General features: G+C 42.5%; 1 protein-coding gene across 1 annotated transcript in view; it reads right to left on the bottom strand.

Moving 5' to 3' along the window:
- atp10a (ATPase phospholipid transporting 10A) overlaps positions 1-27,400 on the bottom strand; it is a 437,297-nt gene that overhangs the window by 311,122 nt on the left and 98,775 nt on the right. The gene's annotated exons all lie outside the window — the stretch shown is intronic.

Here is a 27,400-nt window from a genome sequence, read left to right as displayed (position 1 = left end):
ATCAATTTCCCTCTCAGCCCCAATCTTCTGCCTTCTCCCTGTATCCCTTTATGCCCTGACTAATCAAGAATCCATTAACCTCTGCCTTAAATATACTGAATGACTTGGTCTCCACAGCTGCCTATGACAACAATTTCCAGATTCATCACTTTCTGGCTAAAACATATCCTCCTCACCTCCATTCTAAATGGACGCACCTATATTCTAAATTTGTGTGTCTGGTCTTAGACTCCCCCACCATAGGAAACATCCTCTTCAAATCTACTCTGTTGAGGCCTTTCAACATTCAATAGGTTTCAATGAGATTCCCCCCCCATTTTTCTGAATTCCAGTGAGTACAGGCCATCAAACACACCTCATGTAATAAGCCTTTCAACCCCAGAATCATTTTTTGTGAACCTCTTTAAACTCTCACCTTTCTTACATAGGTTGCACAAAATTGCTCACAATACCCCAAATGAGATTCCACCAGTGCCTCATAAAGCCTTAATATTACATCCTTGCTTTTATATTCTAATGACATTGCATTTATCTTCCTCACCACTCGTGCAAAGTAACCTTTGGGAATCCTACATGAGGACTCCTTCATGCACCTCTGATTGTTGAATTTTCTGTCCATTTGGAAAATAGTCTATGCTTTTAGGAGCAGATTACACTCCTAATCTGTTTAAGTCCTTCTACAGCCTTGCTGCTTCCTCAATATTACTTGCCACTCCTACTTTCATATTGTCTCAAAATGTGACCACAAAGCTATCAATTCCTTCATCCAAATCATTGATGTAAAATGTAAAATGAAGCAGTCCACTATGGAATACCACTGGTCACCGGCAGCCAGCCAGAAAAGGATCCCTTTATTCCCTCTCATTGCGTCCTGGCAATCAGCCAACGTTCTATCTGTGCTGGTATATTTCCTGTAATACCGTGGGCTCTTAACTTGTTAAACAGCCTCATGTGTGGCACCTTATTAAAGGCCTTCTAAAAATTCAAGTATAAAACATCCACCGCTTCTCCTTTGTCTATCCTGCTTGTTATTTCTTCAAAGAATTCCAACAGATTTATCAGGCAAGAACTTCCCTTGAAGAAACTATGCTGACTTTGGTCTGTTTTATCATGTGCTTCCAAATACCCCAAAATTACATCTTTAGCAGTTGACTCCAACATCTTTCCAACCTGTGAGTTCAGACTAATTGGCCTGCAATTTCATTTCTTCTGCCTCTCGCTTCTTGAAGAGTGGAGTGACATTTGCAATTTTCCAGTCCTCCAGAAGCATGCCAGAATCCATTAATCCTAGACAGATCATTACTAATGCCTCCACAATTTCTTCAGCTACTTCTTTCAGAACCCTGGGGTGTAGACCATCTGGTTCAGGTGACTTATCCACCTTTAGAATGTTAAGCTTCTCAAGCATCTTCACCTTTGTAATGAAAACTTCACTCACTTCTGCTTCCTGACACTCTCGAGTTTCCACCACACTGCTAATGTCTTCCACAGTGAAGATTGAGGCAAAATACTTATTCAGTTCATCAACCATTTTCTTCTCCTCCATTACTATCTCACTAGCATTATTTCCCAGTGGTCTGATACCTACACTCACCTCTCTTTTACCCTTTATAAATCTGAAGAAACTTTTGGTATCCCTTTAAAATTATTGGCTAGCTTACCTGCATATCCCATCATTTCCTTTTTTATGACTTTTATAGTTGCCTTCTGTTGGTTTTTAAGCCACTAACATTCCACTGATTTTTGCTCTATTATATGCCCTCTCTTTGGCTTTTATATTGGCTTTGACTCCTCTTGTCAGCCGCAGTTGCATCATCCTTCCTGTAGAATACTATTTCTTTGGGATGTATCTTTCCTGCACCTTCTGAGTTGCTCCCAGAAACTCCAGGCATTTTTGCTCCACCATCATCCCTGCCAGTGTACCGATTAATTTTGGCCATCTCCTCTCTCATGGCTCTGTAATTCCATTTGCTCCACTGTATTACTGATACATTTGACTTTAGCTTCTTCTCAAATTGCAGGGTGAATTCTATCATATCATGATCACCGAGTTCCTTTATCTTAAAATCTCTAATCAATTCCAATTCATCGCACAATACCCAGTCCAGAATAGTTGATCCTCCAAGTGGGCTCTACCATGAGCTGCTCTTAAAAAGCCAACTTGTAGACATTTTAGAAATTCCAATTCATGGGATCCATCATCAACCTGATTTTCCTAATCTACCCACATATTGAAATCCCCCATGACTATCATAACCTTGCCCTTTTGATATGACTTTTCTATCTCCAGTTGAAATTTGTAAACCACATCTGTGCTACTGTTTGGAGGTCTGTATATAACTCCTATCAGGGTCTTTATACCTTTGCAATTTCATAGTTTGACCTACAATGATTCTGCACATTCGGATCCTATATCACTTCTACCTAATGTTTTGAGTTCATTTTTTTTACTAGAAGAGCCACCCCACCACCTTGGCCTACCTGCCTGTTCTTGCAACAAGATGTGTATCCTTGGACATTGAGCTCCCAGCTATAATCTTCTTTCAGCCATGATTCAGTGATGCCCACAACATCATACATGCCTACCTCTAACTGTGCTGCAAGTTCATATACTTTATTTCCTGTACTGCGCACATTCAAATATAACACCTTCAATCCTGCATTCATCACCTTTTTCGATTTTGTCCCCCTTTTTACACTGCAATTTACCCCGTTCACTGCAATTTTGCCCCATCATCAGCAGTCTCACTACACATTGCTCCTGTTTTTAAACCAAATGCCCCATCATCAATACTATCACTCCAGTAACCATCACCCTGTCAAATTAGTTTAAACTCTAACGAACTGCTCTAGCAACCCTGCTTACAAGGATATTGGTTTGCCTTGGGTTCAGGTGCAACCTGTCCCTTTTGTACATGTCATAGCTCTCCCAGAGGAGATCCAATGATCCCAAAATCTGAACCCCTGCCTCTTGCACCAGTTCCTCAGCCGCACACTCACCTGACAAATCATCCTAATCTATCCTTGCTGGAGTATGGCACAGGCATACTACCCTAGAAGCCCTGCTTTTCAGCTTTCTACCTAGGTCCCTAAAATCCCTCTTCAGGACCTCCTCACCTTTCCCATCTGTGTCACTGGTGCCAGAATGTACCCAAAACTTCTGGCTGCTCCCCTCCCCCGCCCTTCAGGATGCCATGGAGATGATCAGAGACGTCCCTGACCCTGGCACCTGGGAGGCAACATACCATTCTGTAGCATTTGCAGAAAGAAGAACTGAACTGACACACACAAACTGCTGGAGGAATGCAGCAGGTCAGGTAGAATTCACGGAGAGGAGTACAGTTGACATTTCTGGTTGATACCCTTCATCAGGACTGGAAAGAAAGTGGGAAAGAATCAGAACAAGAAGGTGGGTCAAGGGAAAAGACTACTAGCTGGAAGGTGATAGGTGAAGCTAGGTGAGAGGGACTGTGGGTGGGGAAGAGGGAGTGAAGTGAGAAGCTGGGAGGCGATAGGTGGAAAAGGTAGAGGGTTGAAGTAGGAGGAATCTAATAGGAAAGGAGCGTGGACTATGGGAGAAAGGGAAAGAGGAGGGGCACTAGAGGGAGGTGATGGGCAGGTGAGGAGAAAAGAAGGGTTAAAAGGGGAGTCAGTGTGGGATGGAAAAGGAAAGAAAGGGAAATGGAAGAGAAATTATCAGGAATTAGTGAAATAACAGGAATTCTACAGATGCTGGAAATTCAAGCAACACACATCAAATTTGCTGGTGAACGCAGCAGGCCAGGCAGCATCTGTAATGCATTACAGATGCTGCCTGGCCTGCTGCGTTCACCAGCAACTTTGATGTGTGTTGCAGGAATTAGTGAAATCCATGTTTCAACCACCAGGATTCCAGAGTGAATGAAATTTGGTTTCAGTTTGATGACTCATCAAAATTGGGAAATGTTCCAAGAAAAAACGTTTTAAATTGTAGCGAGAGGGGAGGGATGGAGAGAACAAGGGCAACATCTGTATTTTTTTAAGTTGCAAGCAGTCTTTACTCCTCGTCCTTCCTCCTCAGTAATTTAAAATAAGCCCATTTTCTTACATTTCCTACTACTGCTAAGGTCATCAATCTGCTACCCTTTTTGTGCATAACTAATAAAATACACATATTTGCTACATTAGCAGTGAGAAGAACACTAACTTCTGAGACAATAGTCTGTGAGTTTATGCCCTACTCAATATTGATACACCAAATTTGCAATGACAGATTATTCTAGGTGAATCTTATATCACTAATCTGACACCCTGTTCACCCTTACTGGAAGTAGTAACAAAAAGTCCGTTGGCATTATCATTGAAAACTGGGATGTTTTCCCCATAACCTGGCCAATATTTATCCCTCAGCAACAGCAAAAACATATTTTTCGTTAATTACTTCCTGCTTATTGGATTTTACTGTGCACCAATTGACTGCCACATTAACTTTGCTGCAAATCTGTGAGACCGAATCTGAAAATACCGGAGCAATGCAGCAAGTCAGGCAGCATCTGCGGAGAGGAATAAACAGTTGACATTTCAGGTCCTGATCAAGTGTCTTGGCCTGAAACATTGACCATTTATCTCTTTTCATAGATCCAGGGTTCCCAACTGTTTTTATGCCACGGACCACTACCATTAAGCAAGGGGTTCATGGACCCCAGCTTGGGAACCACTGCCATAGATGCTGCCTGACTTGTTGAGACCCTCCAGCATTTTGTGTGCGTTGCTCAAGATTTCCAGCATCCGCAGATCTTGTGTTTTTGAGATCAAATCTCAAATGTGCATAATTTCAGGAAAGGTGGAACCTTATGAAAAGTACTTTATAAATGCAGACCTTCCTTCAACATTCTATTAATTTTGGTTACAAGTCTGTCATCTTTTTGCTGTTTTTTGAATAGTCGGAATTCCTGCTTCTTGCAGAACAGAATACTTCTGCAAATATCTGTTACTGGAGAGGGCATAAGAATGAGTTCACAAGATCACAAGACAAAGGAGCAGAAGTAGGCCATTTGGCCCATCGAGTCTGCTCCGCAGCCTCCCCATGAGCTAAACTATTCACCCATCTATTTCCAATTTCCGGTTTTTTCCCCATATCCCTTGATACCCTGACTAATTAGATACCTGTCCATCTCCTCCTTAAACACCCTCAATGATCGGGCCTCCACAGCTGTATGTGGCAACGAATTCCACAAATCCACGACCCTCTGGCTAAAAAGATTTCTGCTCATCTCTGTTTTAACTGGGTACCCTCTAATTCTAAGACTATGGCCTCTTGTCCTGGACTCACCCACCAAAGGAAACAACCTTTCCACATCTACTCTATCCAACTCTTTCAACATTGAAGGTCAGAAATGGTTACTGATTTGACAGATAAATATTTCCAAGCAGGGATAGCAGGTGGAAGATTGAGGTTCTGAAAGGAACTGGTGTGTTAAAATAGTGGATAATAAAGAAATTCAGAGTAAGCTTACAAGTTGAGTACTGATGCATTATGGTGCCAATGGACACTGGGACATCTCGACTGTGCTGCTTGAGTAATCAATGTCTTTAAATTTGGCAGCTTCTGTTTCTTTTCTCAATCTGTCTGGGTGAGCATCTTAGCATGGAGATGAGTGTGAAATACTAGTCCGCATTCAAGATTCATGAAGTCATGTAGCATAGGAACAGGTCCTTCAAATTTCTGTGAACATGTCAACCATCAAGTACCCATCTTTACCAAGAACAGCTGGGAATTTTTGCATGAGTTAGCTTCTTGATGCTTTTCTGTCTTCCCCACATGAAATCAGGGTCAGAGTTATAATTTCTTTTTATTCAGTGTACATTTTTGGACAGGATGTGGAAAGTTCCGACAGCACGTTTTTTTGCCTTTCGCTAACTGCCCCTGTGAAGGTGACCATCTTGAGCCACTGCAATCCATTTACTGAGGTGCTCCCACAGTTCCATAGAGTAGGAAGCTCCAGGTCAACGATGAAGTGATGCATTTCCAATTCAGGAGGCGTGTGACTTGGAAGGGAGCTGGGAAAAGTGTTCCCATACACTGCTGCCCTTGTCTCTGTCATGACGGAAGATACAAGTTCGGGTCAAGTTATTGGCATTGTCTGTGCAAGTGAATGCAATGCAGTTTGTGGATGACATCCACTGAAAGTGCCAGTGGTGAAGTGTGGATTGCGAACCAGGTGGGCAGCTTTGTCTTCCAAATAGCGCGGGCTTCTGCTTGGATTCCTAAAAGCAAATATCTGCCTGCAACCTTACAGTAGGATCTGGATCCAGGAGGACTTTGGAGAGTAGCATTGTACTCCTGCCTTGCACAAGCACTTCCATAAGTAATTTAAAACTGACTATGTAGAAGGAGAGACCATTCATCCAATCTGTCCAGTTAGTGTCACAGTATCATAGAGTTATAGAACACTACAGCACAGAAACAGGCTCTTTGGCTCAGCTAGTCCATGCTGAACTCCCTAGTCCCATCGACCTGCACCTGGACCATAGCCCTCCATACCCCTCCCTTCCATGTACCTATCCAAACTTTTCCTACATGTTGAAATTGAACCCGCATGCGTGACTTCTGCTAGCTTCTCATTCCACAATCTCACCACACTCTGAGTGAGGAAGTTCCCCCTCAAGTTCTTCTTGAACATTTCACCTTCTGCCCTTAGCTCATAACCCCTAGTTCTAGTCTCACCCAACCTCAGTGGAAAAAGTCTGCTTGCAGTGACACTATCCATATCCCTTATGATTTTATATACCTCTGTCAAATCTCCTCTCATCTTCCGATGGTCCAGGGAATGACCTATTCAATTTTCCCCTATAACTAAGGTCCTCAAATCCCATTTCAATTTGTAAAGAGCTTCCCAGCCTGATGTCATGTTTCAGAACTGGGACGACTGGTCCCTGTATGCTGTGCAGTTGTGTGAACACACAGTAACTGAAATACTCTTACGCACCTAGCCTTTGTTTCTGCGCAGTTGGTATTTTCTTTTATATAATACTTTATTAAAGTTCTGTGCAGTTTTCAGGCTGTGTAAAAATTTCTTGCTCAGAGCAATGGTTGGTCCGTACAGCTGTAAAAAAAAATAGAGGTAATGTTGACTGGGATGTACCCTAAAGGTTATGATTACTCCAAAGGACATTCAGGTACTTTATAAATGTAATGATGGTTTCTGCTTTTACCTCCAGTTTACCAATAATTTTAAATCTATGCCCCTTGACTTTGGAGTCCTCTGTGAAGTGAAAACCTCTATGCAGCCTGTTATAATATTACTCATCTCAATTAAGTGTCTCCTCAGCCCCTGCTGTTCCAAAGAAAACAACTTCAGGTTTTTCAATTACTTTCCATGGCTCCAGTTTTCCAGTCTTGACAACATCCTCAAATATCTCCTCTGCATCCTCTCCAGTGCATTCACTTTTTTTCTGCAATCTGTGACTATATACATCTGTTGTTGACATGCTGTGGTCTGATTAGTAATGCCTACAGTTCTGGCATGGTGCCTTTATGTCAACAATTAAGGAAGGCATCAAGAATGTTTGTGTGTAGGACACTTGTTTGCCTGAGCTGACCTCCAGTTCTTTTCCTTCGGCTTCAGATCCAATTCATTACTGAAGAAACTTTCCACAGGCTGTAGGGAACATCAGAGCATTAAAATTTATTTATTACATAGAATTGTGGTTCCTTAAGGTTGTTATAGCTAGGAGTGGTAGTGGGGATAAGCTCCCACTTTTTTGTTAAATGCTCCCAATGGCATGTGTTTCAAATAGCCTCCAACAACCAAGTCCAGTTCCTGACATTCACATGTGGCTTAACTACTAAGCCCAGAGGAACTGTTTCTACTGACAGGAGAAGCAGCAAAGGCATGTTACTGATACCTTAAAACCAGTCGCTTAGGTCAGACAGGGCTTGTCAGCTGTGGTTTGCAGCTCATCCAGGGAGAGGGAAAATTCTGATCTCAAACCTCCGCTGCCTTGTGGGTATACCCACGCGTGGGGAAGGATTCGGGAGTGAACCCCAAGGAAAAATCCGGAGCTGGAGTCCCTAAGGCAGTCCTGCGTTAAGTTCAACGCTGACTGGCAATTTCTGCAATGCCGCTGGTGTCAAGCTGTATCAGACTCCGCTGTTCCTTTGGATTCATCTGCATGGAGAGGGAAAGCCTGCTACATGGTCGTCATCTTGCTCTTCATATTGTACTGCACTGGCTTGCTTTTCACCTAGACATCTGGGATGTAACATCCATGGTCGACTGCAACCAGCAGAGGGCCTCAAGAGTTGTGGTTGATGAAAATGGCTGCAATTGAAAATACCAAATGGCTGACTCACAGTAGCAACGATAACTTATTTTTCCTGTGGTCTTTTTTTGTGAATGTGTGAGCTGGAATTCGCCCCTGTTTCCACTAGAGAACAGACCATGGTTCATGTAAAATTAGAAGAGTGGCAATGAGGAAACCAACAGCATGGAAGCAGGCCAGGACTGATGTGCTTGAAATAGCAAAGCTCAGGAACAGAAAAACTTACAAAGAATAGTGGTCTTTGCTAGTCCATCACAGGCAAAGAGCTCCCCACTATTGAGCACTGCCACAAGTAGGCAGTATCCCATCATCAAGGACCCCCACAACCTAGGCCATGCTCTCTTTTCACTACTACCATCAGGCAGGAGTTACTTAGATCTCACAACAGCAAGTTCAGGAACAGTTATTACCCTACAGCCATCAGACTCTTGAACTGGTGTGGATAATTTCATTCACCAGCAATCTGAACTAATTTCACAACTTACAGAATCATGTACAAGGAGTCTACAACATGTGTACTCAGTGTTAATTATTATTAATATTATTTTAGTTGCACAATCTATCTTCTTTTGCACATTTTTGTCAGTCTTTGTTTAGATGTAGTTTTTCTTACATTGTCTCGTATTTCCTGTGAATGCCTGCAAGAAAATGAATCTCAGGGCAGCATGTGATAGCATATACATAATTTGATCATAACTTTACTCTATGTTTGAATAATGTGCAAATAGGCGATCTCTTCATTGTTTGCTGTCACATATGGCAGACTTGCTCATTGTAGTACCTCAGTTTTATTTATTTGTTTAATGATTCAGTGCAGAGTAGGCCCTCTCGGCCCTTCCAGTCAGGCCACCCCAGCAACCTCCCACAAACCCGATTTTTAAAAAAAAAGTCTGTCCCGAGCCTTGTGGCCTATCAGGCCGGTGCTTATGCCGGTTTCTGTGGTGTGAAGCGACTGAGAGTACGAGACTTCCCCCCCTTTGCACCGTGGGAGGAAACAGGAGCACCAGGAGAAAACATATGTTTTTGTTCTATTGGTTTGGCCCTGGGATCTCTCTGCACAATTATAATACATTAATTCTGTGAACTTGGGTCTTTTGCAAATAATTGACATGGTAGCAGACTTCAGTAATTAACATGTCTTTACCGAAGATTTTTCTAGGACAGATGCGCTGGAGGCACATTATGATGACATGACACAGCCTTCTTTCTTTAATGAAAATAGTAGAGAATCTAATTTTCAATAAAATTGCTAACAATTGTTTAATTTTTTCATTTGCCAGTTAAGGAAACATTAGATGATATTGTTAGGCTACAGCATATTCAGCAGGATGAAACACACCTGCTATGAGAAGAAATTGGAGAGCCTGGATTTGTTTTCCTTGGAGAAGAGGAGGATGAGCCTACTGTGTTGGCGCATGGCCAAGTGGTTAAGGTGTTCGTCTAGTGATTTGAAGGTCACTAGTTCGAGCCTTGGCTGAGGCAGCGTGTGTGTCCTTGAGCAAGGCACTTAACCACACATTGGTCTGCGATGACACCGGTGCCAAGCTGTATGGGTCCTAGTGCCCTTCCCTTGGACAACATCGGTGGCGTGGAGAGGGGAGACTTGCAGCATGGGCAACTGCTGGTCTTCCATACAACCTTGTCCAGGTCTGTGCCCTGGAAACCTTCCAAGGCACAGATCCATGGTCTCATGAGACTAATGGATGCCTATATATAAATTTCTTTGTACCTCCTGTGACTGAGGTTAAAAAAAAATATGATGAGCATGACAGGATAGAAAGTGAGATACATTTCCCTCAGGAGAACCTCTTATGCTCAGAGAGCATAGTCCACAATAAGGGGCAAGGAATATAGTAAGGATTTGAAGATTATTTTTCACCTAGAAGGTCATGGAAATTTGAAACCTACTGCATGAGAAGGAGGTGGAAGCAGATGATCTCTTAACATTTAAAAAAGTATGAAGATAAGCACTTGGAATGAGAGGGTAGAATCTTCAGGAGTCTTAGGTTCCACACCACCAGGTTTAGGAACAAATGTTACCCTTCAACCATCAGGCCCAAACCAGTGTGGATAACTTCATTCACCTCAAAACTGAACTGATTTCACAACCTATGGACTAATTTTCAAATACTCTACGTCTCATGTTCTCAATACTATTTATTTATTTATGTGTTTATTATTATTATTATTTATTTTCCTTTTGTATTTGCACAGTTTCTCATCTTTGGCACATTGGCTGTTTGTCCATCTTTATCTGTAGTTTTTCATTGATTCTATTATATTTCTTTGCATCTACTGTGAATTCCTGCAAGAAAATGATTCCTGGGATCTGATAGAGTGACAGACTCTGTATGAACTTCAAATGGTTGGGAAACAGGATCAGGTTAGAGTCATTTAGTTACAGGTCAAACAGAACTTTGTTAAAAGAGAAGAGTCCGTTCCGGTTTTACACTGACCCCATTTTAGTTCCTCCAGATTCTACCAGCCTCCCTTGCGGGACGTGAATGGAATCCGGACCATCCATGAGAAACTGGGTTGAGTTCCTCCAGCATCTTTGTGGGAGGGGAGCGAATAAATTGTTGACTTTGCCCACAAATGCTGCTTGACTGGTAAGTTCCATCGGCAAAATGTTTGTTGCTCCAGTTTCCGGCACCTGCAGTCTCTTGTGTCTCCAGAAACTCATGTTGCAGTGGGGAGAGCATGCAATCACCACAAAGACTACTCGAGAGTTCAGGATTGAAAACTGAAGGCTCTGTTGGACTCTATGGGCTTATTGCCCTGCTTTGTGACTCTAAAAATCCACTGCTGCCCATAGGATTACACTATACCAACGTCAGTGGAACAGTAGCATAACGGTTCATGTAACGCTTTACAGCACCAGTGATCGGCAATCAGGGTTCGATTGCCACTACAGTGCTCCAGTTTCCTCCAATATTTCAAAGATGTACAGTTAGGTTTATGGTTAGTGAGCTGTGGGCATGCCAAAAGCATGGCGACATTAACAAATGAACTTTTGACCACTTGCGGGCTGCCCCAAGCACAGATTCGGACTGTATTGGATGTTGCTGCAAACAACGCATTTCACATGTGACAAATAAAGCTAATCCTTTCATCTAAGAAACAGGCAGAGTTTGCTTGAGCTGGAGAACTATGAGAATAGAATGATTGTACTGAGTTGTTTTCTTTGGAGTGAGAGAGACAGAGGGTAGAGTTAATCGAAGTGTACAAGTTATGAGAGACCTGGGCAAAATGAACAGGAAAGGCCAATTTACTTTGGCAGAGAAATTTGGTAACCATTTAGGAGGATAGTCATGGATTTCATTTAATTGCTGGAATAGAGGGAAGTTGAAAATATTTCTAATAGGAATATTTATGGAATTTGAATGTTCTCCTTGCAATTGGATATGAATTACAAGAGAGCTTATAACCCCAGCACAACATCATGGGCTGAAGGGTTTGTACTGTGCTCTGATATTTTATGTTCTACAGTACTGTGCAGGCACCTGAGGCACATAGATATATGTATTTAGGGTACCTAAGACTTTTGCACAGTAATTTTAAGTATTGCACTGTATTGCTGCTGCTGCTGCTGCTGCTGCTGCAAAAAGCAAATTTCTTGACATGAGAGTGATGATAAACCTGATTCTGATCTGGGTCTCTATTGTGGACTGAGAGTGGGAAGGGGGCAGAGAGCGGGGAATCATTGTTGGAAAAAGGGGAAGGGAGAGAGGAGGGAGCGGGAAGCACCAGAGAGACATTCTGTAATGATCAATGAGCCAATTGTGTGGAATGAAATGGTTTTGCCTGGTGTCTCAGGGCTGGGTGTATCTGCACCCTCACCAACCCCACAAATGCCACCCCTCCCATGGCACTCCACCCTCCTTTGGTCCTGCCAGATTTGCAAACTCGCTGTCTGCTCCACATTGACCAATCCAGCACTGTGCGTAAGTCTTGGGCACCCTAGCTATATATATGCACGCCTAGGACTTTTGCACAGTACTGCATGTTCTATGATTTCCTCTGGGTCCTCTCCAGTTTGCTCTCACATCCCAACGAAATGTTGATTGTTAGGTTAATTGGCTTCACTAGGTGTAGGTGGATGGCAGAAGAGTCAAACATTGTTACTGGGCCTGTGAGAGAGAGTAGGGAATAGGTGGGGAAATGGAACTGAGGGGAATGGTCTGTAAGACTGCACACACGCTGTTGGCTGAATTGCTTCCTTCTACATTCATCACTGCAAGATCAGTGCCACAGGAAAGAAAGTTCCTGCTTGATTGTAAATCAAGTGTTTACAACATACCATTCGAACTCAGACCTCCTGCAGGCTGGCATTCAATGTACATATTCAAGTCACTTTACAGATGTAATTTCCATGGTCTCATCAAAACAGAATGCAGTGTTGTACAGGGAATTAATCTCTTGCGCACAAACTTAAACATAAAACTTTCAATCAAATTCTTAATCGTCCATTGATTTGAACACTTTTAAAAGGAGTTAACCAGCGCTGTTTTAATTACTGCCTTGAGAAAAGCAGTCCTGCAGCTAAAGCAAGATGTTGGTGCTGGAAATCTGAAACAAAACCAGCCTGAAATACTTGGCAGGTCTTTGATCAGAAAGCTACTTTTCTTTCTCTCTTCAAAGATGCTGTCTGACCTACTGAATATTTGCCGCAATTTTATTTATTTTTTTTGTCTTTTGTCAAAGATTTCCGGCCTTGCTGTATTTTACTGTTTAATGCCCTCAGGACTGCTCTCCCCAGAGAAGTTCTCTCAAAAGGGATCTCCATCTGTCCCTTTTTAACTTGCTCACATTCATTGGAGACAAGAGACTGCAGGTGCTGGAATGCAGAATGTAGATAGAGGGGAACTTAGAGGGTCAAGCAGCAAACACAAACCACTGCAGGAAGTCAGTGACTCAAATTGCTGAGTTCCTCCAGCTGTATGTTATTTTTTAACTCCACATTTAGTGGTTTACATTTCCCATGTCTTACCAGGTAACTTGTTTCCCCTGCTACTTCTGTTTACTCGCCTATGTCTCTGGTTCGGTCTGTATCAGTTTCAAAGTTCAAAGTTCAATTTCATGGAATTCAATGGAAACACTGCCTTTGCATTCCCAGTCCACTCATGAACATAGAGTCAGTAATTCTCACATAATTACTCTCGATGCACCCTGAGACCCAATGTTACAGGTCAGCATACAGGTGCTCTCGACTTCAGCACGATCTCCTTCTTTCTTAACACTGTCTTACCACCTTCTTTCTTTTCCCATTAACATTTCTTGCATTTATGGTAAATTTTCATTAAATTGATACTTGGTACATCCCCATTTCCTGCCCACCCCATCAAATTTTTTTTGATGCACCATGGAAAGCATCCTGTCTGGAATCCTAACAGCGTGGTAATGTAACAGCTCTTCTGGTGACCTGAAGAAACTGTGGAGAGTTGTGAACACAGCTCAACATACCATAGAAACCAACGGTCCCCCAGTGGAATCCGCCTGGTGCTTCGCTCTGCCTTAGTAAAGAAGCCAGCATAATCAAAGACACCATCAGTCCTGAACATTTTCTCTTCTCCCATCTTCCATCAGGCAGAAGATACAAAAGCCTAAAAGCATGTAGCACCAGACCAAGGATAGTTTCTACCCCATTGCTATAAAATATTAAATAGTCCCCTAGTACGATAAGTTGGACTCTTGACTTCACAATGTACATTGTTATGATCTTGTGCCTTACTGTTTACCTACACTGCACCTTCTCTGTAGCTGTGACACTTTTAACTGCATACAGTGATTGTTTTACCTTGTTTGACATTAATGCACTGTGTTTTGATCTGATCTTTATAAACTGTGTGCAAGTAAATTTTTCAGTGCATCGCAGTACTTGTGACCATAGAACCACATAACATATAACCATATAACAATTACAGCATGGAAACAGGCCATCTTGGCCCTTCTAGTCCATGCCAAACGCTTACTCTCACCTAGTCCCACCGACCTGCACCCAGCCCATAACCCTCCATTCCTTTCCTGTCCATATAGCTATCCAATTTTACTTTAAATGACAATATCGAACCAGCTTCTACCACTTCTGCTGGAAGCTCATTCCACACAGCTACCACTCTCTGAGTAAAGAAGTTCCCCCTCATGTTACCCCTAAACTTTTGCCCTTTAACTTTCAACTCATGTCCTCTTGTTTGAATCTCCCCTACTCTCAATGGAAAAAGTCTATCCACATCAACTCTATCAATCCCCCTCATAATTTTAAACACCTCTATCAAGTCCCCCCTCAACCTTCTATGCTCCAAACAATAAAGATCCAACTTGTTCAACCTTTCTCTGTAACTTAGAGAACAATGGTTATATATGGTTATATGGCTGCAGAAGTCCAAGAGAGGAAGATACCAGAGGCAGTGAAGCAATGTGTCCATGCTGGTTTGGGGGCTATCCCCTGCCATGTGTGCTGCCCTCCAGTGTTCAGTTGGTGGAACAACAAGCTGGATTGTGTGTGTGCGTACATTCACCCATGCACTGCTGAGAACTGCTTGTTCTTGTTGAAAACTCCAATGCACCATCAGTTTACAGGTCACATCACTCAAGGACTTGGGATATATGTGTGACTCTATGTTTACTTGCTATCTTATACAGCAGGTGCTATATGTGCCTTGTGCTGTGTATGGCTGTTGGTACTGAGTTTTGCATCATGTCCCCAGAGGAACACTGTTTCGTTTGGCTGTGTTCATGGGTATTAAAGTATGATTGAATGATAACTAAACTGGAACTTGAACTTGAACTCATCATCAGTCTCTTGCAGTTATTATTGACTATAAACCATTGTCAAGCCACATAAATATTATGGCTCTGGAGGAAACCAGAAACCAGATATCCTCCGAGGCCTTTCCATCATCTACAAGACACACTAAAAGTCATAGAGTCATGAAGTCAAAGAGTAAGACCACACAAATATAGCTAGTCCCAAATTCCTGTATTTGGACAATATCATCCTAAGCCTTGCCCCTCCATTTACCTATCTAAGTCCTCCTTAAATGATGCTACTGCAACTGCCTTAACCAATCCTCTGGCAGATCCTTCTGTATACTCACTTCACTCTAGTTAAAAGTTGTTCAGCAGGTCCACTTTTCACTCTGGTTGAACACCCTAGTTGGGTAATCTTTCACTGAGTCTGTTATGGTTATTAATTAATTCAATAAGTCTGAATTACCTAGTGATTTTCTTTATAGTCACACGGCCTATTCAAGCGAATGGAGTCTCACCAGTTCTCAGCTGGCATTGGTTCAACAAGACGTTACTTCATTGTAAATGCGGAGTAATTGCATAGTTTCATGCTTCTACTATTGCACAAAAGTCCATCACTGAAGACTCCATGGGCTGAATGGCCTAATCCTGCTCCTATGTTCTAGGTCTTATGGTCCACACCTTTCTTTCTGCAAAGTTACCAATTATGACTCAGAATTTATCATAAAAAAAGATTGTGATCAGCTCTAACTCTGTTCCAACTGATATAATTTTGTGCACAATACATTTAAGCCAGTAGACTGGATGTGCCAGTGTTCTCTTTTGGAGAAGTTCTGCGTTGTTAACCTTGACTCTTCACTGTAACACCTTGATGCTGTAAGTGAGTTTTCAATGCTCTTGTCCATTATATTATCTGAAGCACTCTGCAATGGTCTGCAGATCTTGAATTTATACAGTATAACACCTTTAATAATCCCATGGTGTTACAAAGTAGATCACAGTAAATTTTATTTGCTTTAAAGTTGATTCTCTGATCTTTATAAGACATTGATTAGACTGCAGCTTTGGGCTCCTTACCTAAGAAAAGACGTGCTGTCATTGGAGACGGTTCAGAAGAAGTTCACGAGAATGATCCTGGGAACAAAAGGGTTAACATATGAGGAACATTTAATAGCTCTGGACCTGTACCCGCTGGAGTTTAGAAGAATGAGCGGAAATCTCCTTGAAACCTATCGGAGATTGAAAAGCCTAGAGTGGGTGTGGAGAGAATATGTCCAACAGTGGGAGAGTTTAGGATCAGAGGGTACAGCCTCAGAAGAGAAAGATATCCCTTTAGAACAGAGATGAGGAGGAATTTTTTTCACCAAAGGGTGGTGAACCTGAGGAATTCATTGCCACAGACAGCTGTAGAGGCCAGATTATCAGATATATTTAACGTGAAGATTCTTTATTTGTGCGGATGTCAAAGGTTATTGGCAGATGGCAGGAGAATGGGGCAGAGAGGGATAATAAACCAGCCATGATAGAACGGTGGAGTAGACTCGATGGGCCAAGTGGCCTAACTCTTACAGTCTTATGGTCTTAAAGTAACATAGGAAAAAAAGCAACCAATTTACACAGAAAAGCTTCTTTTAAAAAAAACTTGGTAATATCCGTTTATTGCATTTCTGGATGACAGTTGAAGGATTAACATTGGCCTGGAGACTGGGATACCTTTGCTGCTCTGTGTTATAGAATTTGAGTGGGATGTTTATATCCACTTGAGATGGTGGACAATGATTATGTTTAATATTTCAACCATATGACAGTGCAAAGAAATACTGACGTCTTTGGTGATGGACTTTAGTGCAATAGCAGAAGCATGATGCTGACGTCTTTGGTGATAGACTTTAGTGCAATGCAATTACTCCGCATTGACACTGAAGAGACGTCTTGTTGAACCAATGCCAGCTGAGAGCTGGTGAGACTCCATTCACTTGAATAGGCTGTGTGAATATTAAAAAAAAATCACTAGGTAATTCCGACTCATTGAACGAATTAAGTTTGATTAAATATTTATGTTTTGATTTTCCTTTAGTATTTTAGTTCTTTTTTAAAATCATTTTTAATTTATTGCTTTGAATGACTTTCTAAGTTTCTGCGTGCAAGGGACGTTCAGAAGTACTATGAATTCTTGATAGAACTGACAGCAGGCTTAGCAGGGGAAGAGTGACCTACACTTCACACTTTACCTCCATTTATTTTAGAGGAAGTCATTGCGAAGGCAGGGAAAGCTAAATATTCCCTGGAATGAGTTTATTTTGTGAGCATTATGTTGTAAATCCATTCATGGAAACCAGAAGACTAACTGTTAGAGAGAAGTAAGCAGGAGATCGCCATCCAGAGAGCCAAGATTAGAAATGTCAAATTAATTTGAACGAGGACTTCAGTTGTGGCTGGGTTCTATATTTGATCAGAAAGTTAGTGGAATCAGTCACATAAACACTTGGCTACAAGGGAAGGTCAGGTGTTGGCCAGGGAAGGGAAAATGGTGAATTAAAAGTTTATTATTGTCATATGCATCAAAATAAAGTGATAAAAACAGTTTTGCATGTCATCCATACAGCTCATTTCATCACATTAGTGCTTTGAGGTAGTACAAGGAAAAACAATAACGAACACCTCATGTTCTGTATGAGTCACCTCCAACCTGATGGCATGAACACCGACTTCTCTAACCTGGTAATCTCTCCATCCTCCCCCTTCTCTCTTTTTTGTATTCCCCATTCTGACTCCCTGCTTACCCCTTCTCTTCTCCTCACCTGCCCGTCACCTCCCTCTGGTGCCCCTTCTCCTTTCTTTTCTCCCATAGTTCATGCTCCTCTTCTATCAAATTCCTTCTTCTTCAGCCCTTTAACTTTTCCACCTATCACATCCAGTTTCTTACTTCATTCCCCACTCCCCCACTTCGCATGGTTTCACTCATCAACTGCCAACTTGTATTCTTTCCCTGCCTCACCTTCTTATTCTGGCTTCTTCCCCCTTCCTTTTCACTCCTGACAAAAGGTCTCAGCTTGAAATGTTGCTTGTTCATTCACCTCCATAGCTGCTGCCTGACCTGTTGAGTTCCAGCATTTTGTGTGTGTTACACAGAATAAAGTGCTAAGGTTACAGGTAAAGTGAATTTCAGGCAGGCAATAAGGAGCAAGGCCATGACAAGGTAGATTGTGAGGGCAAGACTCTACCCTCCAGAGGACCATTTAATAATCTTTTCACAGTGGGCTAGAAGCTACCGTTCATCTTGGTGGTATGGACTCTCTGGTTTTTACACCTTCTGCTGGATGGGAGAGAGAAGAAAGAATGTCCTTGAGAGAAGTCAAAGAGAAAATGTTAAAAAGAGTGGGCTCGCTGATTATATTGGCTGAGGCAGTGAGAAATGTGTAGAGTTCAAGAGAGAAAATCAGATGGTAATCATGGTATGACGGTATCATGGTTAAATTAGAGGACAGGCAGAGTTCTAGACAATTAATCCTGTGAGTTCAAATCCCACTTAGACAGTTGGGAACTTAAATTTGGAAAAATAAATAAATCTAACAGACAGAATAGCCATACAGTTACTGAATTGTTATCAAAACACCATCTGGTTCACTTACAGTATGTCCCTAAGGGAAGGAAAATAATCATCCTTAAAAAATGTGACTCCAATCCCAAAAATTCTTAACTACCTCCTCAATGCAGTGACAGTGAGGGGTGGCTAATAAATATCAGCATTCCCAACAAGATCCACATCCTGGTAATAAATTTTTAAAAAAGTGACTCACCTCCTAATTTCCTCTATTATTTCCCATTATCTGCAAAGGTCAGGAATATTGTACAGCTTTCTCCACTTGCCTAGAGGAGGGTGGGCCGACATGACTCAGTGCCTCAAAATCATATCTGATTGGCACCCCACCCAGTATCCAAAACATTCAGCTCCCTCTGTCAGCGGGCCATAGGAGATGCAGTGTTAATCACTGACAAGATGCTCAGCATTTACTTGCCACTACTCCTCCTGCAGTCTCTGCCCATAGTAAAGTCTATAACCTGCACATGGGACTCATTAGTCACCATAGAATGGTAGGAGAAGCCAATCATTATTTGTCCCAAGGGACGGCCTAAGAACAGATTGCAATGGCATGTCTCCTACCTGTAACCTCTAAGGCCAAGAGGTACACAGGCAGGAGAATAAAATGAGCACTACCACCTGCCAGTTTTTCTCCTAGTCAGACGTCTTTCCGGCTTGCAAAAACACTGCTTTCTTCATTGTGAACACTTGCGATTCTGCAAATCAACACACACACAAAATGCTGGAGGAACGCAGCAGGCCAGGCAGCAGCTATAGAAATGAATAAACAGTCGACGTTTCGAGCCAAGACCCCTCTTCAGGACTGGAAAGGAAGGGGGATGACACCAGAATAAAAAGGTGGGGTGAGGGAAAGGGTGTTAGCTGGAAGGTGATAGGTGAAGCCAGGTGGGTGGGAAAGGTCAAGGGCTGGAGAAGAAGGATTCTAACAGGAGAGGAGAGCAGACTATGGGAGAAGTTTAGAGTGGAGGTGACCCGGGAGTAGTGATAGGCAGGTGAGAAGAGGTAAAAAGCCAGACTAGGGAATAGAGGATGAGGAGAAGGGGAGGGATTTTTTTTTCTTCTGCAGGTGCCGGAAATCTAAAGTAACTGATACAAAATGCTGAAGGAATCAGCAGATCAAGCAGTGTCTTTGGAAAGGAATAAGCAGTGAATGTTTCGGTCTGAGACCCCTCTTCAGGACTGGAAAGGAAGCAGGAAGAGGCCAGAATATGAAGGTGGGGGGGAGGGGAAGGAATACAAGCTAAAAGGTGAACCCCGGTGAGGGGAAGGATAAGTGAGTGGGGGAAGGAGGATGGAGTGAGAGGCTGGGAGGCGATAGGTGGACAAGGTAAAGGTGTAAAGAAGGAATGTGATAGGAGAAGAGAATGGACCATATAAGCAAAGGAAGGAGGGAGGCATTGGGGGTGGTGATAGGCAGGTAGAGAAGAGGTAAAACGGAGCCAGTGTGGGGAATAGAAGAAGGAAGTGGGTGGGGGGGATGGAAAATTACTGGAAATTAGAGAAATCAATGCTTTCTTCATTAAAAAATTCAATAGTTATATTGACCTATTGGGCATCAATAGGACAACTTCGCAGCAGTTCATGAATGTGGTTCATTACTAGGTTTGTAAGAGCAGTTAAGGATGGACAATCAATAATGCTCTTGATGGTGATACCCACGCCCTGTAAATAAACAAAGGAAGATATGTCAATCAGGAATCGAGTGGAAGATAGGCACCAGGGAAAAACAAGGAGGGATAAGCCACAAATCCACCTTGTACAGGTAGTGCACACAGAGTGGGGTCACGAATTGCATTCTGCAGTTTCTGTGTGACTCCCTCTATAAACTTGCTGAGCCATCAGGGAGACTGCGCCTGTTATTTTCAAGCAATTAGTCCTGTCAAGCAGACTGAATGCACAGCAGCAGCATCAGCAGAACATTGTGGATTGCTTAGTTAGTAATGAGCACCAGAAATAATAACTTCATGCTTATGGGGAGCACTTAATATTACCCACCTTTGAACCCTTTACTTTGAAGTTGGTATACAAATACGGTTTCCCCAAGGAAACGGATTCTCATGTACCCTTCTGGAAACAGCTGCTAATGACCAAGGCTGCAATGAATTATTTGTCTCATTTTCAAACCTGAAGCCATAATGTGGTTCATTGCAATCACATATCTCATTTGTACAACAGAATTACCATCTACCTGGAATTAGACTGCATGTATAAACAGATATGCACATTTTAAATATGTTTGCCAATGGAACAAGCCTTTATTATATCCAATTATACTTAAACATATTAGATACAGAGAAGTGTTGTGCTTGGAAAACTGATGGTTGAACTTTGATTTGAGGAGTGCTATAAGTTGGAAAAAAACTGCGCCTATTGCCAGATCTAACAACCTTGTTACCCCAGGTTAAATATAGTGTCCGTGCAGGGAGCAGGTATCCCTGTGGCAACAGTGCTAGGTGGAAGAAACAACAGACAAAATGTCTCTAGAGCTTCATCAATACTATTCTTAGGGTACGATTTTTTCATTTTCAACCAAAGAAATATCCCTGATGTCATACCTGGAAAACATGCTTTTTTTACACACACCATTAAAATTCAGTGCTAGAAATAAATACTGGCCGTGCTAAATTTACATGGTCGCTCACGTGGTGGCTTTCAGTTGAATGAGCAATCGAGTTTTTCTGTGGGATCTGTTAGTCAGCGGTGTGAAAGGAGGGAAGAACAGAAGTGCTGCCCGGAATGGGAAGAGAAACAAGAGTAAGAGAAACTGCAAATAATGTTGAATAATCTGTAAAATAAATAATTAAAGCAACGTCTGAAATGTTTGGTAATTGCCATGAACACTCAGTGGCCATTTTATTAGGTATACCTGTACATTTGCTCGTTAATGCAAATATCTAATCAGCCAATCATGTGGCAGCAACTCAGTGTATAAAAGCATGCAGACATGGTCAAGAGGTTCAGCTGTTGTTCAGCTCAAACATCAGTACGGGGCAGAAATGTGATCTAAGTGACTTTGACTGTGGAATGATTGTTGGTGCCAGGCGGGGTAGTGTCAGTATCTCAGAATCGCTGATCTCCTGTGATTTTTATGTACAACAGTCTCTAGAAGTTACAGAGAATGGTGCATAAAAGAAAGAAAAAAACATCCGGTGAGTTGCAGTTCTGTGGGCAAATGTAGGCATCCGTTAGTCTCGTGAGACCATGGATTTGCGTCTTGGAAGGTTTCCAGGGCGCAGGCCTGGGCAAGGTTGTATGGAAGACCGGCAGTTGCCCATGCTGCAAGTCTCCCCTCTCCACGCCACTGACATTGTCCAAGGGAAGGGCACTAGGGCCAATACAGCTTGGCACCGGTGTCGTCGCAGAGCAATATGGGGTTAAGTGCCTTGCTCAAGGACACAACACGCTGCCTAAGCTGAGGCTCGAACTAGCAACCTTCAGATCACTAGACCGACACCTTAACCACTTGGCCACGCAAAAAGTGGGCAAAAATGTGTTGATAATGGGAGAGGTCAGAGGAGAATGGCCAGACTGGTTCAAGCTGACAGGAAGGTGACCATAACTCAAATAACCATGTGTTAATAACAGTGCTGTGCAGAAGAGCATCCTTGAATGCACAACACATTGAATCTTGAAGTCAATGAGCTACAGCAGGAGAAGACCATGAGCATACACTCTGTAGCCACATATTAAGTACAGAAGATACCTAACAAAGTAAGTTTAGGTGTCCTTTGTAGAAATTAGAGGTTGAATAATTTTTTAATATCTGAAAGTGCCCTATCTTGCAGATCATTGGTAACATCTATGAAAGCACTTTAACTATTCTGTACAGATTCACTGCAGATACTCATACAAATACTGTGACAGCAACTCCCAAATCTGCAACAGGGGGATGCTGCACAGTAGCGTAGTAATTGGTGTCACACTCTTATAGCCCCTGCCACCTGGGTTCAATTCCGCTTCTGTCTATAAGGAGTTTGTACGTTCTCCTCATGGCTGTGTAAGTTTCCTCTCACATTACAAATGATGTATGGCTGTAGCTGGCTAGCATGGTCTTATATTGTCCAGAAGGCCCTGTTAATGTGCTGCATCTCTAAGTAAATAAAATAACCTTTGCTCTCAAAGACAATACCTGCAAGTGTATGGGAACACCACCACCCTCAGGTTCCCCTCCAAGATGCACAGCATATTGACTTGAAGATATATCACTGGTTCTTCATCATCAGTGGCTCTAACCAATTTCCCCCGGGATCAATAAAGTATGACTACTACTACTGCTACTACTAAATCCTTGGATGTCATTCCCAACAGCATTGTGGGAACATCTGCATCAAAACACGGGAAGTGCTTAAGAAAATGGTTCACCATCTCAAGGGCAAAATGTCTCACCATCACTTTCCAAAGGGTAAATCAGGATGAATTATAAATGTTTGCCTTGCCAGTGACACTTGAATCTTCTCCATGGATTGTCACCTTGTCATGGTGGAGAAGCTTGTGTGGTCCTGGGATCCCGAGAGCGATGCCGTCTGGAACTACGCTCCTGGTAGGGTCGCCCATGGCGGTAAGGTCGAGGGTGAGGTCCCTGACAAAGAACAATCCAACCAAGACCTCAACGGTGGAACAGGCGGACGAAGTTACTTTGAACTTAATGGCTGTGAAGGTGGATGAAGGCTGCAACAAATCCATCAGCTCCAATCGTCGTGGTTTCCATGCCACAGGAATCAATTGATTGATTTGTGAAGTATCGTGTGCTTCTTGGAGTGCAACATCGAGTACACGTTAAACAAATACATGCACAGGTGTCCTCGATCTGTGGGCCACTTAGTCAGAACGAAGACCATCATCCTCAACCTCGAGGGATAGCCACGATGATGACGACAATACTTGAATGTGAAAATAAATATGAAAGTGCCAATTGGGATCTGTGAGTTGAAACTGCAACAGGGCCTGACACAAAAGAACCTCACAGCGGCACAGTCAGTGGAGTCGCTGCCTCACAACACCAGCGACATGGGTTCAGTCCTGACTTATGCTGCTATCTGCCTGGAGTTTGCATGCTCTCCCACTAACTATCCAGGTTTATTCCAGGAATTGTGAGGTTTTACTGTAAATTGATCCTCTTGTATAGGTGATTGCTAGACACACCGGTGGGCAGGTTAATTCGTCCTGTGATTGGGCTGGAGTTAAATTGGCAGCGTGGCTCGAAGGGTCAGAGGGCTTTTCTGCTCAATAAATTAATAAAAATAATAACAATCTAGGAAAAGGAAAATTGATTGGAATTTGTGAGAATGAAAAAAGTGGACAAATATGTGCTTGGTATAAATGGGCGGTTGATGTCTAGACTAGACTTGATGGGCTGAAGAGCCTGTTTCCATTCTAGGGTTGTGTGTGTGTGGGGGGCCATGGTTAGCCTTCAGCTCAGCTCATTGCTGTAATGCATAGTGTACGTTGTAGGTCATGAGGCCAGACAAACTCTGAACTTCAGCAGTCTGTACAGTTTACAATGCAGGCCATACGGTGATTTTCTAACATCAGCCTGTAACTGGGATTGACCCACTTACGTAGAGTAGCTTTTGTAATGAGCCTGGGCAGTCCAGGTAAAGGGTCTCAATCTGAAATTCAGCTCTCCAATTCTGTCTGTAGATACAGTATTGCCTGACCCACTGAGTTCCTTTTTGATGCTGCAAGTTCGGTACTGCTGTACAGAATTATCTCCGTTGTTTTCCTCTCCATCAGTTAAGGGCCGACAAGATCCATTGTATGACTAAACAATTTAAACTGTTTCAAATGGATTACACAACTGGAGATCGATTATCTGCAGAGATTCCCTGCTCGGGTGGATGGCAAGTTTATCTGATACTGCCTCGACACAGCAGGTCTGGGAGCATCAGAGAAGAGAAACAGTGTGAATGTTGCTGGTCATTTATCAGAAACATTCTGATATTGGTTTTAGGACCTGAACTTTTAGGCAGAACACAGAACAATACAACATAGGAACCGGGCATTTCACCCACAATGCTGTGTCGAACTAAATAAATTAGTAATCAAATGGCCAACTAAATTAATCCCCTCTGCCTACACAAGGTATATAATCTTCCAGTTTCCTCACATTAATGTGCCTATCTAAAAGTCTTTTAAAAGTCTCTAATGTATCTGCCCCTACCATCACCTCAGGCAGTGCATTCCAGGCACCCACCAATCTGTGTAGAAAAAAACTTGCCCCTCACATCTCCTTTTATACCCTCTCACTTTAAGTGTGTGCCCTCTGGCATTAGACATTTCAACCCTTGGAAAGAATACTGTCTGCCTACAGTATCTATGCCTCTCATAATCTTATAGCTCTCTATCAGATCTCCCTTCAGCCTCTGCTGTTCTAGAGAAAACAACCCAAGTTTGTCCAACCTCTCTCCTTACAGCACATGCCCTGTAATCCAGGCAACATCCTGGTAAACCTCTTCTGCACACACTCCAAAGTCTTGACATCCTTCCTGTAATAGGAAGAACTCCCTACCAAAGAACTGCATGCAATACTCCAAAAGCAGCCAAACTAGAGTTTCATAAAACTGCACCATAACTTCCTGACTTTTGAACTCAATATCTCGACAAATAAACACAAGCATGCTGTATGCCTTTTTCAACAACTCTATCAACCTGTGTAGTCACCTTCAAGGAGCTACGAACTTGGGCTGTGTCACAAAAAACTGCGGGTCAATTGTTTAAGAAAAATAACCAGATGGCTTGAGTCACAAAAATAGATTGAGGTGCTTTTATTTACCTCAAAACAAGACAAAAACTGGAAAAAAAACCCAATAAATATATATAGCCACCCTCAGACTAAACACAAAAGAAAACTAACTCCAAAGCCTTCGTAACCTGAGGTTTACAACTGCTAAGCCCCTCCCCCTAGACCAACCAAAAGCTGATTAACTCAATTATCCAATTAAAGATGGTATCCTCCACCATCAGCACACCTGTGCAGGTAGCTGCTGCCTCTATAATGAGACAGCTCTGTGCAGCAAGCTCTGTTTCAGACCCAGTGTCTATTACTGCTGGGGATGAGTGTTTTTACTGAGTGCGCCATGTGCTGTCTGTAGTTAGTGATGGGCCTTCGTCACAGACTCCAAGATCCCTCTGCTCATCGACACTCTTTGTAATGCCAAGATCTGATCAACTGTGAACTTGGTAGATGGTGGATCAGATTGGAGGAACCATATGGCTTTCTCTTGCTATAAGATCTGTTAGAATCGGATCCTTTATGTACATGTAACACCCTGGGAAAGGTTTCACTGCTAACGTAATGATCTTTCTGTAGAAGCGATGTTTGGGTTATGGTTAAGGATAATGGGTGCTTTGGAATGTGAGCTGTCCAATGAAGGGAGTATGTTTTTGTGCTGTGTGCCTGACACCAAGGTGATCTAGGTGTTTTGTTCGGCGGGAGATGGAAAGAGAGGACGCAGAAGAGGAGAGATCATAGGATGGACTTGGAGTGGGGCCGGCAGTTGACAAAGCCCGGGGAATTTGATGGACAATCGGAGAAGGGGAAACCGTGAGCTTCGACTTGTGAACATTAGACTGTTTCATTAAAATGGGCCCTTTTCTTTTTTGCTTTTTCTTCACTAACCCTGTAGTCAAATTAAGAATTATGAAGCTAAATCGTTTAATTGTATGCGGTGTACTGTTATCTCGTGGTACTGATTTGTAATAGGGTAACAAATCACGCAACATTCGCACAAACAGGGGGTTTCTGGGTGGACTCGCCCACTTGGCTGGGCCAGAGATTGTCTTCCCTAGACTTACGCAGTCAACAGAACCTGAGGGTCACATACACCAGAGAGACAGAGACAGAGAGAAGGGCCTCTACTTGACAGGCTCTCACCTGAGAGAAAGTACTGCTGGCAGTGTAATGCACCAAGGTATCGTCCCTAGAAATTTGTATTTCAATCTCCAGGGTTTGGAAGGTGCTATATATTAGATTAAGTGCTAATTGAATTGGGATCCTTTCTACTGTTCAAATGGCATGAGGATACATTGCACTGTGTGAAGAAGGGGACGATCTTTCTCTGATGTTCTTATCACCAGACTACCGATCAAAACACATTACTAATCAATGACCAAGCGTGCTGTTCATGGGATTTCTCAGTGCATGAGTTTATGGCAACAATTGGAGACATAACATAAGGAAATACACTTCAGAATGAATTGGGAATGTTTTGGAAAAAACATCCATGCATTTTCCTTAGTATCTCACTCAAAATGCTAGTGGAGCTCAGTAGGTCAAGCAGCATCTATGGAGAGGAATATGCAGTCGCCATTTCAGATCAAGACCTTCACCCAGATTGGAAAGGTAAGGGGAAGAAGGCAGAATAAGAAGGTGGGGAGAGGGGGAAGAAGTACAAGCTGGCAGGTGATAGGCCCAGGAAGGATACATGGCTGTGGTAGTGAATCTGGGTGAGCACCTGGTTAAAGAGTCAGAGAGTAGCAGAGATCACAGAGGGGAAGCAACGAGATAAAGTCTTAACTCCCTTCAAAGAGAAGATTTCAATTTATTTAGGGTAGACATACAACAAAGAGATTCACAGTGGACAGCAAATCATACACGCAAGAGATTAATATCTTTTCCAATTAATTTTCTGAGGCTAAATCTCAAAAAAATTGCAGGAGAAAGTTAATTTGAAAGAGTTTTCAATCAAGAAATATACTGTCTATTTGACAGATTTTAGAAATTTATCTGAAGGAAGGCACCCA

This window comes from Mobula birostris, chromosome 7 (assembly GCF_030028105.1).
Source record: "Mobula birostris isolate sMobBir1 chromosome 7, sMobBir1.hap1, whole genome shotgun sequence".
In the NCBI taxonomy this organism is placed as follows: domain Eukaryota; kingdom Metazoa; phylum Chordata; class Chondrichthyes; order Myliobatiformes; family Myliobatidae; genus Mobula; species Mobula birostris.
The sequence above is the reverse complement of the archived record's forward strand: the minus strand, read 5'-3'. Positions and strand labels throughout refer to the sequence as shown.